The following is a 15,817-nucleotide window of genomic DNA, read 5'->3' as shown; positions in this document are numbered from 1 at the left end:
CATCTCCATCCCCTTTGCTACAAACTTGCTTATCTCAACTCTGTAAACTCAGGTTCTGATTCATTTTTCTGCCCGGTCCTCCCCGGATTTTAAATCAGGATGCGCCTCCAGCCTTTCCCTTGATTTCATACCACTGTCCTCCCCTTCCTGTTCTATCTTTCTGGCTTTCTCCACTCACTGATGTTCCAATACAACACAGGTTTTACTCATGTCTTATACTAAATAATACAGGCCCAGATGCCTCATGCAGGGACATGTGCAAATGCAGAATTAGTGTATTCCAGATGGGTACGCCTGTTTCACCTACACGAGCCAGTGTCTGGACACTGTGTCATCCACTCTTCTGTGCCCTGAAAGCAATGAATGAGTTAAAATGAACAATGAATAATTTTACACAGAAACCACCAGGAATGCATATTCCTACTGGTTTGTCATTTTGGCTACATTTGCCTTTTGAGAATACCAGTTGGGAAAATTGTTTAGAACTCAGACCCAGGGAACAATAAAACTGCTCTAAACTAACTGCTAGAAAGTCAGTGTGTAGATGGAACATGTTACAGCTGCATCAAGGAAAAGCTGGGTAGCTCAGCACAACAAAAACTTAGGAGGATTCCGGAGCTGAGATCTAGTAGACATTTGGAATATAAAGGAAGTTCAATCCCTGAGTAAACAGACAACTTCAAGGATCAAGGGGCTGCTTCTTCATAGCTATTCCTTCTTAGAAAGGGAAGCCTTTCTGATAACTACTTTGCATTATTATCTCACCACTGTAAAAATCCTTTCAAAAGACAAAGTGAGACCTAGTAGCATTTATAACTGTAACTGGAATAATTCAGAGATTCAGATTCAGAGAAACAAATACAGTAGAAAATCTTTAGTTAGCTACACAAAGAAAAAACAACAACAAATAAAGCCAACACTATTTCTCCTGTAAATGCCATCCAGCTTGCTTTTTCTCCCTCTCTCTGTCCCCAAAGAGCAAAAACCTACTCTACAATGCCTTCTGAAGGCTGTCTGCCTGCTATCCTCACTGCCCACCTACCGCAGGGAGCAGCTCCTCCCACCTGCACATAAAAGCCAAGTGCATGCTACCAGCAGCAGATCAGAGCACTTTCTCAGTCCTCCACTGTTTTGAGCCAGTGATCTTCTCTCCTTGGATCTTGTATACTCAAGGTAAGATTACTGCTACTACAGGTTTCTGTTCTAACCAGCTATTGTAAGGAAGGCTTAATGTGAACTCTAGCACTGCCTTGCTGGGTGGTGCTGGCTTCTCCCCCCCCCCCCCCCCCTTTTTTTTGTCAGATGTAGTGTCATCTGACATTTAAGTTAGTAACAGTCTGTTGTTTTAGCAATGAAATAAAAACCGATCTTGCTGGGAAACACTGTGTGGCTGGGAAAAGGTTTTCTCTCCCTTTGTGGTTGATTTTGAAGAGATTAGTATACCCAGACCAATTCTAACAATCTATTATCCCTCTTAGTAGTCTCCCTCTCAGTCCAGTCAAAGTTATCAAAAAAACTACACTCTAAAGCTTCCTTAAATTCTGTTTGAGAAAAAAAAAATGCTTAGTGCTAATTTAAGGAAGGAATTGTTTTTTATAACTATCATTATTTACTAGCCAGATTGAGCCAATCTTGGGACTGAAGTGCATCTTCACAGGTTTCACTGCCTTTAAAAAAAGTGTGATGGAACTTAAGCCCTTGCAGAAGCACAGTAATAAGGCTGACGGAATTCACTGTCTGGTACCAAATATGCTTAAAATACACATTTCACAAGCAAAGTTCTGTTTCTTGGAACAACAGACCTTGTGTGTCTATGACATTTCTAGATCAGCTTGAATTATATTTTATCTACAGTTTGCCTACATAGGCATTTCTAATGCTAGAGGAAGGAATAGTTAAGTGCCTCAGAGACAGCTACTGAACAGTTGAAACATTAAAAAGTGGTTTCAAAACTATATTTGTACTCCCCTCTATTCATCTATCCATCCTCACAAGAGATGAATCTGTTAATGACTAGTACCAGTTTCTCATGTTGTGTGAGTCAGTGCACTTTCAACACAGTCACCTGTTTAAAGAAATTCCATCACAGAAATCCTAATCCTAGAATGCCTCTCTCCAGTGCTCAGAGAGGAGGAAAAGCATGAACTACCAAAAGCAAGCAGTGAATGCTCTCTGTAAATTGTTTGTTTGTACTCTATGCAATACATTCTGCAGTTAGAGAGTGGTATTTTCTTCTTGATAGCCAAACAATTCTCTTTCTAAATTGACTCTTTTTTGTTCTTTCCCCAAATAAAAAGTGTTTTTTAAGTCTTTCTAAAAAAGAATTATGTCCACATATAGCTGTACTCACATTAGCTGCAACATTTTAAGCTATGGCACTGTATACCAACAGCAGAACTCTGCTCAAAGTGCCCTTTTCTGCATACTGTATCTAAGATTTTTTGTATTTTACATGTTATCTATTGTAACTAATGGGGAAAAGAAGACACCGCCTTCAGCCATTTGCCTGGGAGATTACATAAGTATCTTAAAAAAACAAAACAAAACCCCCAAAATTAAACAAATGGAACTATTCAAAGTATGGTGCTTTCTATAGCAGGCTTACAGTAAAATTATTTTTGCATCCAGGTAATCCATATAAATTGGCCACAGAAGACAGGAATAGAGCCCAATGGTTTTCCTCATAACTGTCATTCTATCTCTGAGCTACAAAATTTTATTCCTTAATTAACATCTGATTTTTATAGCAAACCTCCCTTTCCTCTCCAAAAACACCCCTCTTGTAAAACACAGATATGTGATTTTAAGTGTAATGCATACAGAACTTAGGTCTACAATCTGGGAGTAAAGCCTGACTGTTCACACAGAATTTTACTCTATCAGATAAATCAAAATTTCTAGCAGAGCCATTTTCAAGGGGAAAAAAAAAACATTTTAAAAACTGCATTTGCCACAGAAAACATATATATATATATAGCAAAATACCTTTCATTAAAGCCTGCTGTGAAATGTAATGTTTTGGCATTTGAAAAATGGATTGCAGGACATATTAAGAAAACTCTATTCAAAGGAATGCATCTAATTTAGATCAGAATCTCCTCTGAGCAATTTCTCTCTTAGGCTGAGTAGGTAATTCAGCTTAGCATCACTTTGCAGCAGGGGATGAAGGGAAACTGCACCCAGCAGCTCTCCAAGAGAACGCAGATGTCTAGGAATGCATTTATTGACTTCTGTGCTGATCTGAAACTCCTTTTTATAAGATCAAAGCATGCTGATATTAAGATAAAAATACTGTCGTTTTAAAACAGTGCTACAACCACTATAAAAAAAAAGTGAATCAGTGGGAGAACAAGGAATTCAGATTTTTTGAGTAATGACCGTAACATTTTAAAATAACAAAATAAAGGTAAAGAGACTGTATTAACTTTTCAGCCACAGACCAGTTAAGTGTTAAGCAGGCATGCTCAGCCATTTCTCCTGGTGGTTGCGCTTAGGTTTTTTAGGTGTTCATTTAGGGCACGAACGCCCACTTAAGCCACTAGTATAACTCCCACTGCTGTCAAAAGTGGGAGTTATCTAGTTAGTATCTAGTTAGATAGATATCTAGAAGCACAGGATAAACATATCACTGTCTGCTCATCTATGCATAGGCCTGCCACTACCTCTGCTTGTGAGATTCTGATCTTCATGAAGTTATTTTCACCTGCCTCTCTGTGAGGCAGAGATGTGTTTTCCTCTGGCCATGCTGATACTAAATATATGGACTGTTTTGCTTATGGTCACAGTGAAAATTCATGGTAGGAAGTCAGATTTAGCTCTTCTGGGTTCCAGTCCAGCACTTTAATCCCATGCTTCATTTTGTATTCAGCCCTCATAAAGTCCACCCCTTTGCAGCTGATCTGTCTTTGCATGATTCTTTAGGGCTGAACAGCAGGGAGAATTTCAGTGACAAATCTTGAGAGAGGTAATTTACTCCTAACACTTTCAAACTTCCTGTGAAACCTTTTGCAAACCCCTTAACAGGATTTGCAAATCATTCTTGGAAGGGAGTAAATAAATAACCAAATGACCACCTCTTTCTTACCCTCTGTGGTTAAAGGCGACCAACCCACTCTTGGCAGGATGAGCAAGCAGAGATCCACTGCCATAAACCAGAAAAGATGGGCAACACCTGACTATAAGAATTCAGACTTGGTAACTCAGTAGCAGTAAAGAGCTCAAAGAGAAGCACAGGGTGCTTAAGCAAAATTATTCACATGGATCTTGTATGGCACATAGAATATATTCTTCCTTTCTTTTCTACTTTCGCTATTATGTGCCACCTCTATAAATGTATAGGATACAATTTCATACCCATTAAAACAAAACAAAACAAAACAAAAAACCCACCAGCTTTGCCCTATCCCTGTAGTTTTTAACCCTAGAGCTAATTTATGAGGGTACAGACATCTAATTGCTCCTGTGGCCTTGCAAATACTACATTTTCAAAAAAAAAAAAAAAAAAATTAACACATTCCAATGCTCGATTTCTAGAGTAATTGTCCTAGCAATGGAGGCCTTGTCTCTTATTCTTTTAAATTGAAAATTACCACTAAGCATGCATTGCTCACAGATAAAATAGTGAATGTGTGAGAAGTAACTAGAGGACTAGCAGGAGTGATAAAGACTAGAAAAAGAACCATTAATGGTCGTGTCAATACCTGCTGTAGAAGGTAGGACAATTTTCATACTTCATGTCCATGAGCACATCTACAAGGCAGAATTTTCTGCCCATTTATTCTACGTCTTGCTATATATCTCAGGGGAGGAAAGATTAAGTTTTATCCCTGAAGCTTAAATATATCCCTATATTTTCCCTTACTTTTTTGGCCTTCCAATTATTCTAAGCTGTAGGTTCTTTCCTTCTACAGGGAGATAATTTTTAATTTTCACTAGTGTCATATTTCTAAAAGAGCAATGGTTCAATGGAGTTATTGTAGTGAGGAACAAGAAAAGACAAAAACATTAGAGGTGGCTTGTTCTGTCTGATTAACAACAACAAATATCTGTATTTAACTGTACAAAAGTTTCTTAATTTTGCCACTTACACTTTCTAGAGTTTTGTGTAAGTGATGTTGCCTTTTTGTGGCTTTCCCTCCAGAAAGTGACATCTATTCTTTGTGCTCACAGAATTCTCCTTCAGCAAAAGTTGTGGAGGTCTGTGTGTTTATAAAGATAATGACGAGTCCTGGTTCTGAAGCCTTTTGTGGGTCTTGTGCAATAACTGTGCCTATTCTCTGTACACATCAGTAAACAATTGTGCTTGGTCTCCCTGTACTCCTGAAATGTTGGATGTGTTTCTGTAATTGTCTTGATGTGTAATGAATTTAATGTCTCATAATTGCACTGCAGGGGATTAATACCACTATGCAGTCTAGGGACATCTTTTGATGATTAAAACTTCATGCAAGTCCATATTTTATAGCAAAAGCAAGATGAATGTAAGTCTGTTGCTTCTTGAATGGCAGGTGAAACTGTTGAGGGGTGACATGTAATGGACCCTTTTCAAAAGGGAGTGAGAATCAGTGCCCTCTCTTGGTTAGAAAAAAAAAATATAAAGCAGCCCTATGAGAGTGTTTATCAGTTCCCTCTGCTGGCTACAAAGCCCACAGCCAGATGAGCAGCTGTGTTTGCGGAGGCGAAGGTCTTAAGTTCTATTCCCAGTGCTGTGTGCCTGCGGTAAACTGATGACTGTGGTGTCTGTGCACGTATGTGGAGATCATTCTTTATAGGGTCTCATCAACAACTACACTGAGTTCAACATGAGGGCACTCAAAAATAATACGGAGTTCCTGGGAGGTAAGAAACTTTCCACTTACGATCTGAGAAGCATGCTAGCAGCTATGCCATTCATAATACCACGCAGCTAGAACATCCTTCTGTTACGCATCATATGCACACTTTGCTTTTTCCACCCCTTCAAGAAAAGTGTGTGTGTGTGTGTGTGTGTTCATTACACTTAGTTTAGAGACATCTGGCCAGTTATCACAAATATTCTTGGTAATCCCAAATTGTAACACTTCAGAATGTCAGCTTCTGAGAACCCCAGATTTGCAGAAAAGAAATAAATGGTACCAACAAGAACACTCCAACCTAAAAAACAAAAAACACAAACCAAAACAAAACAGAAAAAGAACCTAACTAGTTCCTTTCCATTCTTGTAGGGAAAGGCCTATATAATCTAGTTATGCAACTGGAGAAACAGGTCATACAATTTATGCAGTCACTCTGAAATAAAGTTGAGATGAAAAAAATAAAATATACTGCAAACTTAAGAAAGAATTTCTATTTTAAATAAATATCGATAGCACTAAAAATCACAAACTCCTGGGTCAGGTATGCCAGTTCACTTCAGCTCCTAGGAATCTATCACACAGCAACATATAGGATACACATAGCATATCCTATTAAAGGGAGAATGAGCTTGACGTACTAGATATCAAAGGTATATTAAAAGCCAGATTTCTGAAACATCTGCAGCGTATGTTTCCTGCTAAATAAAAAAGCAACCACTCTTTCCAGACCAACATACTGCTGCATTCTTCTCTCTGAAAGGAAAGTAAGAAGTGGACAGTAGCACGCTGTAGACTTGCATAACACTAATAAAACGCAGTGTTATGAGGTGAAGCAACACCACATATATATAATACATTACAGTCCCTAAAATGGAGATGCTTACATTGCCTCTCATTTACTCAACATAATTTTTCAAAGGGACAGAATGGAAGGTGGCACAGCCCCAGGGACGCTCAAACCAAATACAATTAACTTAGCACTGAAGAAATCTAGCAGTCAAGTTGCTTATGCCAGCACACGACTTACCTCTGTTCTGCCCTTCCATTCTTCCCACTATGTGTGGAGCTCCAGTGAATGCAGAGTATCAGAACAAGGGTCTTTTATGTGCCTCAGAGACCAGAATTTCTCTTTCAGCTTGCCTTTAAAAAAAAAAAAAAACAAAAGAAAAAGGAAAAGAAAGTGTTCAGATATTTCCCAGATTTCCCAGTATTTCTTTGTAAATGAATTAGGTGATCTTAGTCCAACTCTCAGTTGATGGACATTAATATAAAACACACAACTGGGACCCTTGTTGGCAAATCTCAGCAAAAAGTCAAGAGGTAGTTAATTTAGGTCAAAGTTGAGCAATAAAAGCAGGCTTGTGAGGAAAGTTTATGTTGCCAGCATTGATGTATCTGTCACCTGCACTATAGATAAAAAGCAAATAAGCGAAGAGTAGTTAAGCAAGTACATTGCACAAGCACTAGCATTCACACAAAACGTATTTTAGAAAATGAAGGAAAAAAAGACAACACTCAGTACTTATTTCCTTTCAGTCAGTGGCTTGAATTGAATTTACCATAGTAGCACATCACACTGTTCACTGCAGAAAAATGCAAAGCTTAGGCCTTTAGGATTAAGTCTCTTGTGTTTTACTGGTTCCAAAAATGTCAGTGCTTGTCAAAGCGTTTTTGAAATAAAACCAAAACCATGTTAATAAAGTGAACTTTCCAAGACAATGCTGGCCAAAACTGATTCTTAGATTTCTTTTCAGTAATAAACTGCCTCTGTGGTTGCTGAGCTGATAGGGAGGAGGATTTAAAGGTCCAAAGCCAAGTTCTGGTTAACTCAAAGAGCTCTCAAACAGAGCACAAGCCCTCCAATGAATGGAAAGATTTTTGCTGAGGGTGGGCAGAGCTTAGCAAAATCCAGCTGTGCTTTCAAAACCGGCTGTAAACGTTATTAGGCTCTGCTTGAATGTATTCTGAGACTGGAATACTTGTGGGTACAATTTGTGATGCGCTGCTGTAGATTACTGGACAAGACTTGGTACTTGTGTAACGCAGAATTCACAGGCTAAATGTCAGTTCACAAGAGCTACCCTGCCTATTTATTAAGTAGTAATTCCCTACATGAATTAACAAGGCAACAACTGGAAGGATTCTGTCTCATCCTATCCCAGCCTTCTGGATGAATAGCTCCAAAAATATGCTCCAGTGAAGGATGAAGGTGTTCATGATGAACTGAGTTCCTACTGGGCACACAAGTCATGTGCAAGTCTGGGCAGTGAGATCTCTGAACTGTTTTGCTGTATGTGCATATAGGTGCAGACTCAGCAGCAGTTTCTGTCTTCCACAGAAGAAAGTGGTGTAGTAGTTGGATGTTCTGTGCCTGTTACAGGAATTCCCACTCTTCTCCAGTTCCAGCCAGCATAGCTCAGTTTAGGAGTTCTATGCAGTACAGTCCAAGCTGCCATTGCAAGGGTGTTTTCTTAGTTCTTATGCTCGGGAACTTGTGCAGACTATTATTATCTTTTGGAGATCTGGGCATAACTTATACATCAGGAAACATGTAAAACATTTTAGGATTGTTCCCTAAGCTGGCATTACTAGCCTCAGCTAAAAACATTGTTCATACTATCCTGGAAATAAAGAAAACTGTATGTTTAACATACAAGCCTGATACTTGATTAAAGATTCATTTGCAGCAGTAAAATTTTTGGGTTTGTATTGCTGTAAAATTATCAAATAACTTTTAAGTTATAGTTTAAAAGAAATCCACTGATCTCAGACATCTTTTGTAATGTCACCGTCATTGCATTTCATGTTTAGATTGCTCTTAAGTAATTAGTTGCAAATACTCAGTATCTAAAATCCAAGCTACCGATTAGTTTTGGCATGTGATTCTTATGGTATATCTCCGTTCCACAGTCACGGCCAGATAGCTCATAGATTCGAATTTCAAGCACAAAAATTGCCTTTCACTGAGTTCAGAATTCACTTGCAATGAATATTTTATATTATTCTTTTGAAACACCCTATTTTCAACATCACATCTGTCACTCGTATGCTGAATGCTCTCAAGAACTCAATACAAAAGGTCTATTTAACACAAGCAAAACAAACTCAATTTGTGACTGCTCAGAGACATTTTCTCCGCTACACGTGCTTTCAACTTTCTACTAACTGTTCATCTCATGAAAACAAGTATTTTAAAAATAAGTGAACAGAAACCTATTATGTTTTCAACACTCCATTCATCAAGCATATTTTGAGAGCTGGAATTTTAGCTTGATGGACACTCATGACATACAGTCTTATCCTTCAAAATAACGACTGCATCCATGAGACTGAGAGCCGCTCCCTCAACTCCTACCAAAGCTAAAGCTATTTATTGAACATACATAAAATTATACACGTTCCTTTTCCGGGTTAAGTAAAGGTGGCCTGTCCACCTAAGTAGAAACCGGTAATTAATGTCTTTTGGCAGGAGAGATGACACACTGAAGAAGTAACTTGGCACTCCCCGGGGGGCACTCAGCACCACAGATCTCAGCTCAGGGCACAGCAACCCTTCTTTCCAGGCTTCTCTCCCTCCACCACCAAAGATGACGAGAAGAAGTATTTTGGCTTGCTCAACTTCTTATATGTCTCTGAAACTTCAGGAAAACATGAAATGTACCTGACACCCAAAAGCTGTCGAGATAGCAGGGGTTTGTGTCAGCGGATTCATTGTAGTGACACTGAGTTGTAATGATGTTGTATTCCACTTCTAAAAACAAACAAACAAACACCCCAAACCCTCACTTGTGTTTAAAACACTGGTAGCAGAAGTGGCCGTTAAGCACCTGCGTCCAACAAAGCCTGCACCGAGTTGAATCGCTGAAGAGGCCGCGCAGCACCCGCTCCGCCGCGAGGTAGCTTCGGAGCTCCGCTCCCTTCGGCGGCCGTTACCCGCCAGTAACGCTGACGGCGCGAGCCCGCGTTAGCCCGCCCCGGCCGGGCCGCGCTGTCGCCCCCACAACCCTGAAGGAAGGCGCCATCGCCCGGCGGGGCGGTGACAGGTCGCCCTCGCCGGGCTGCGGGGCAGGGCCGGGGCCAGCCCGGGCCACAGGGCGGCCGCTGTTAGGGGCCCCTCGTCAGTCAGGCCGGGCCCCTCATGTTGGTTTGCCACCTCCCGCCTCGTGTTGTGGCTCTGTGGTTCCGGCCTGCTCTAACGTTGACGCCATTTCTGCACATATGCAGTCAGAAAATTGATCTAACGCCTGTGCCTCCCATTCCCAAAGGAGAGGCAAGGGTTGAGGAGAGCAGAAACTCCCCGCAGCCCAGTCAGCTGAGGAGCATTTATGGAAACACAATGCATTTGAGGTTTCTTGTGTTTCGGAGATACAGCCTGGGGGCTTCACTTCTTCGTGCCAGCCCTCAGTGCCCCTTTGAGAAGGATCTGGGTAGCATTAACTTGCACAGATGCGGACAGTGCTGGAAGGCCAAGAATGGCGGGGGCAGAGGGGGGGCTCCACTCTCAGCTGGAAAGAAAATGTCGCATCCTGTGAGGGGAGGCTGCTCGGAAAGAGAAGGCAGGCTGCTCCAGCACGTACCACAGGAGGTTCAGGACCTTTCAGATTTCCCCATCTGGAGGCAAAATTGAGGCCACTGTAAGTTAAAAAAAAAAAACAAACAAAAAAAAACACAAAACAAAACACACCACAAAAAAAACCCAAACCCAAAAAAACAGAAAGAAAGAAAGAATGTCCATTTTGAAGTTAAGGTTCTTTGGTCTTAAAACCAGAAAAACACCACCTGCAAAAAATACTACTGCATATGGGTATCCAGTATAAGGAGAGTAACCAGTCTTGTAAAGTTGAAATTCTAAAACCCCAAAACTCCCCAAAAAATACCAAACACTGTGGTGGGATGTGAGGAAAGAAATATCATGTGAGGAAAGAAAATGATAAAACTACTGTACTCAACAGGCAGGGAGCTCAGAAGGCAAACAGCTGAATGGAACAGCTTTATCATTTCTTTCCAATGTATTCTTCCCGCCCCGCTTTGTTTAGCACAAAGGTTTTTCAGGGTGAGTCTTTTTGATCTATTTGTTACATCCCCTAGCATGGCGGAGCCCTGACTCATTCATGATCAAGGATTTAAGACAAACAAAGAGCAGCAGCTCCTGAACCTGAAGGCTTGTAAATTGTACATAGAGCGAAGCTGACTCCTGGACTCCTGCTTGAGTCCCTTTAACACGCTCTTGTTTACACAGATCCTTGGTATGTCTGGAAAGATATTATACTGCAAACGCTTCACCTCCCTCTCCTGGCTGCAGAAGCATCCAAGAACATCACATACAATAGATTAATGAATTTATCCTTACAAGCACCCTGGCAACATCACTCTCATTTTAGAGGAAATTGAGGCACAGAGAAAGTTGCTGGTGTAGCATTTCAAAAGGTTGCTCCTGGCCAGATTCTCAAGTGTCTTCCCATCATGATGGGGGCTAGTTGGAGAGCTTGGTTCCCATCTGGGCACCTCAATGAGAACCAGATTTTAATGAGTGCTGAGCACCCAGTAGCTCTCGCAATGACACTTGCAGCCAAATTTTCTGAAAAGTTCCTTTGATCATCTGGCCACTGCTTTAGTGGAAGTGGAGAGCTTTTGAAAAATCTGATCCTGTTTGTGGGTGCTGAGCACTTTTCAAAATTCTTGTTTAAGTGACCTGGCCAAGGACGCAGACTAAAATCTCAGCAGAACCCACTTTGCCTAATCCCTAGGCCAGTGATTTAACCACAGGCGTATCCTTCCATGTTCGGCAAAGAAAGAATAGACACTAGTTGGGGTAGGAATCAAAATGCCAAATAACTGCCAGTATCCATGCCTGCCAAGAAAAATGCCTGGATACTTGTGGGCAAACCAGACGGCCACATTTTGGTACTTTCCTGAGAAAGGATTATTTCTAGTAGCAGTGCCAGAGTCTGGCAACCTGGATTATGCTCTTTCCAGATGTACCTATTTCTTTCTGGGCTAACACTCTTGTGAACATGCCCTCACACAGGCATATCTTCCCCACTCTTCAGGAAAAAAAAAAGCAGCTATCCAAACACTGTACTGTCTCCATTATCCTTAGAGAGCCAGGCACGCTTGGGCAAGACAACACTATTTTGTGTAATGATTAAGAAGCAGTGGTCGAGTCAGTGAAGATTCTTGTTTTCATTGAATATTTCATTCATTTCTGAACATAAGCAACCACTTAGCTGCAGTTGTGCTAGATGCAGAGGAGGAAACACATGCTATTCTTGGCCGGACTTTACCTCTGTGGGAAGCAGCAGCCTCCTTACAGCAGCCTGTGTAGGCTGCATGATTTAGCTACATTAGAGATTGTCCTGAACCTCAAGCAAGGACCTGCCTCCAGATTCTGAGTACCCCAAAGTGTGAATGCATGCAAAACCCCAAAACCCAGCCTGGATCCTGTATTTTATGCTCTGTGTGAGGTCCATTTGCAAATGACAGTTTCTAAAGCCATGAGATCAAGGCTAGCTTCGAAATTCCTCTCCAAGCTGACCATATCCATTTGACTGCCACTCAAGATGCTGCTCTCTGTGTCACTCAGCATCAGCTTGTTGGACTGGACTATCACAGGACTCCATCTCAGAGTCCAGGTTTCATTAAGTGCTCTCTGTCTCACCTCTGTCCCCAGCTTTCAGACCGCCTCCCGAGTCAGAATCTGACCAGTTTGGTAATAGGAAGATAAGGCACTCAGTCACTAGTGTGTTTTAACGGAACATAGATATCACGTGATAACTATTGAATGAAAATGTTTACAGAAAAATAGTTTTGTAAAACAGCTCAGACTAAGCTGTTACTGAGAGTTGACCTCAAGCTATATAAGCCCAAAAATGCAGCTGTATCTTTTCTAGCTACAGCTAGAAACAGCTAAGTGTACTGGAAAAACCTTTGATTGGGGGGGGGGGGGGAGGGGGGGGGAAGATACTCTCCTAACAGAGGATCACACCTAGAAGCAAGTGTGAACATTTGTTTTCTGCTCTGTTGCATCTATACCTGTAATAACACAAGGCAAGTGGTGGCTGTGGTTTGTGCTTTAATTGTTGAATGACAGTGCTTTCACTAGATTCTGACATCTGCTGCAATAATTATTGTAATAACTCCAGTCAGAAGCTGGAGTTATTACAAACTCTCTTTACAAACAGAAAAACTGAGGCAGAAAGGGATGAGCTCATGCAGCTTGTTTATGCAGGTAGTTAATTGCACCTTTTAATGTAGCTTGTGACCTAAAAGGTTATAAGGAATATCACTGGAGAAACTTGGATTATGATTAGTAATTTTGTGGGCTTTCATGTTTTTGTCAGCAAATTTGTAACTACAACTTTTCACTTTTTCCATCTTGCAGATTTTTATTTATTTTTAATTCTCTTGTCCTGTCCTTGGAAGAAGCCAAGGCATTTCTGTGTGTCCTGGTTTCAGCTGAGATAGAGTTAATTTTCTTTATAGTGGTTGGTATGGGGCTATGTTTTGGATTTGTGCTGAAGACAGTGTTGATAATACAGAGATGTTTTAGTTGCTGCTGCACTAGTCAAGGACTTTTCAGCTTCCCGTGCTCTGCCAGGTGCAGAAGAAGCTGGGAGGGGACACAGCCAGGATAGCTGATCCAAACTGACCAAAGGGCTATTCCATACCACATGACGTCATGCTCAGTATATAAAGCTGGGGAAGAAGAAGGAAGGGGGGACATTTGGAGTGATGGCGTTTGTCTTCCCAAGTAACCGTTATGCGTGATGGAGCCCTGCTTTCCTGGAGATGGCTGAACACCTGCCTGACCATGGGAAGTAGTGAATTAATTCCTTGCTTTGCTTTGCTTGCGTGCGCGGCTTTTGCTTTCCCTATTAAACTGTTTTTATCTCAACCCTCAAGTTTTCTTACTTTTGCTCTTCCAATTCTCTCCCCCGTCCCACCGAGGGGGAGTGAGTGAGCGGCTGCATGGTGCTTAGTTGCCGGCTGGGGCTAAACCACGACACTGTGGAAAAGCTGGGGTCTACTGAGAGCCCAGGTCAAGAAGTCTGTATTAGGTATCATCTCCTCTGAACTCAAAAACTAGCAACAGTTCAGGAAAGGTCATAGTTTGGAGAGCAGCAAGGTGATCAGGACACAGCCTGCTGGTAAAGGACTAGAAGATGTGATGCTGGAGCAGAGGTATCGGAAAGGGCCCATGGAAAAGGCTGGCAGGCTTGACAGTCCATCCTGATGTGACTTTGAAACAGAGCAAATGGGCGTTCCAGTGCTGGCAGGAAAGGGTGCCGACATTAAAGGTTGATGTGCAGAAGATCGACCCTTCTGCACAACTGCACAACACTACTCCAGAGCCAAGGTCTTCTACTGTGGGACTGTTGCATTTTCCTTTTAGGCTTAGACACCCTGGAACTAACTTTCCCACCAGGTCTTAAGTGTAGTTTGGGGCTTGTGTCTTTGGTATTAACAAGGTAGCACAGAGACTTAAGGGTGGGATACTCAGCTCCCAGGTAATCAATCTCATTATGAGATACTGTTACTCTGGGAAGGTTATGTTTCTCTCTAATTTTGTCTAGAAATGCAGTCTAGGAAATGAGACATGTTTCCTTTTACAACTAATGCATGTGTTTCCACCAAAGAGCTGTAGTTTTGAATTGACATATTCTGAAAAAAAGTTTTGATCAGAAATTCCTGCTTATTTCTTTGGGAAATAATTGGAATCACTTACTAAGAATAATCACTTAAGAGTGGGAAAAAATTCCACTCTCAGGAGAGGACAGTCAGCATTTCCCAAATCATTCTTCTCTCTGTGCCCACAAAAATGGTCACTTGAAATCACTGCCTACCATCTTACAAGAACTTGGGTCTCATTCTTAACCCAGATAAGCATTAGAGAAAACTGTACTTCTGGAAACTACACAATTCAGCATCCCTAAACAGAGAAGATTTCCAGCCTTTACAGATTCACCCATGACAAAGCAAAACATCCGCCAAGCCTGACTGAATTTACACAGCTAAATAAATCACTTTTTAAGTGTTTAAATGTCATTGTGAGAGTGAAAAGATGAAATGTGCTGTATATCATCTCTACAAAACCAGAAGTAGTTATATTATAAATAAACAGAGTTTGCTTGGTATTAGGGACATAGGAAATTCCATTCAAGAACAGACAAATGGCACATCTTGTCTGGTATCCTGCATCTGGCACAGGCCTATAACAGATGCTTAAAATACTTGGCTCTCTTGGTCACACAGTCTCCCCTGTTCCACCTATCACCAATGTTATAAATCACACAGTTTTCCTAACCTCTGGTGAGAGTCTCTTTCCTGCTCACTTGTATAATGTGGGAGGTGGAAGCACAAGCCAGGGGAATACATATTTGCCCTGTGTGATACTTATTACAGTAGCTGGTACCAAATTTGGCTGAACTGTTTCAGAACATATATGGTATTACTGCCTGTATTGGCTATGTAGCCAAATGAAGCAGCTCATAGGTGAGGACTATGCTTGGCTCCAGAGAAAGGGGGAAGGAAACCCCTTCCCACCCTCATTTGCACATAGCCAGCAAGTGTACCTACCACTAGCCTATTATTAATCAGCTGCCCTCTTTCTATCAAGGCACTGCCACCTAATTGCTCCCTACCACTCAAGGACATATATATCCTGGTGTGGCTTTCTTAGTGACTTTTATAGTTTAATGCACAATGAATGAAAATTAAATGAGTTTATTGCCTATCAAGCAGAGTTCACTTTTGTCCTTATTCCAGAGGTTATCAAAACATGGTTCATCTACCCAGCAGGTCACATAATGCAGGTTCCCCTCTTCAGCTGCCTGGTGCTTCTAGCCATTGTCACTAGGGTGAAGTGCCTGCACCCGGCAAAACTGACCGTGGCGCTCTCCCTTACTAGAAATGTACTTCCCACAGACCATGTCCCTTTATTTTCTACAATCTCATTCATAACCAACATTAAATTCAATGGCACA

The 15,817-nt window shown here is 41.3% G+C and overlaps 1 protein-coding gene across 5 annotated transcripts in view; it reads left to right on the top strand.

Moving 5' to 3' along the window:
* Window positions 1–1,045: 1,045 nt before the first annotated feature.
* COL8A1 (collagen type VIII alpha 1 chain) overlaps window positions 1,046–15,817 on the top strand; it is a 91,830-nt gene continuing 77,058 nt past the window's right edge. For 3 of the 5 annotated variants that reach the window (XM_075513609.1, XM_075513638.1, XM_075513604.1), the window contains exon 1: window positions 1,046–1,173. The gene's annotated coding sequence lies outside the window, so the exon portion shown is untranslated. The remainder of the gene's footprint in view (window positions 1,174–15,817) is intronic. The other 2 variants (XM_075513628.1, XM_075513617.1) reach the window with 2 other exon arrangements.

Source organism: Mycteria americana, chromosome 1 (genome assembly GCF_035582795.1).
Source record: "Mycteria americana isolate JAX WOST 10 ecotype Jacksonville Zoo and Gardens chromosome 1, USCA_MyAme_1.0, whole genome shotgun sequence".
Taxonomy (NCBI): Eukaryota; Metazoa; Chordata; class Aves; order Ciconiiformes; family Ciconiidae; genus Mycteria; species Mycteria americana.
Note: the sequence above shows the minus strand (reverse complement) of the source record. Positions and strands in the feature narration are given on the sequence as shown.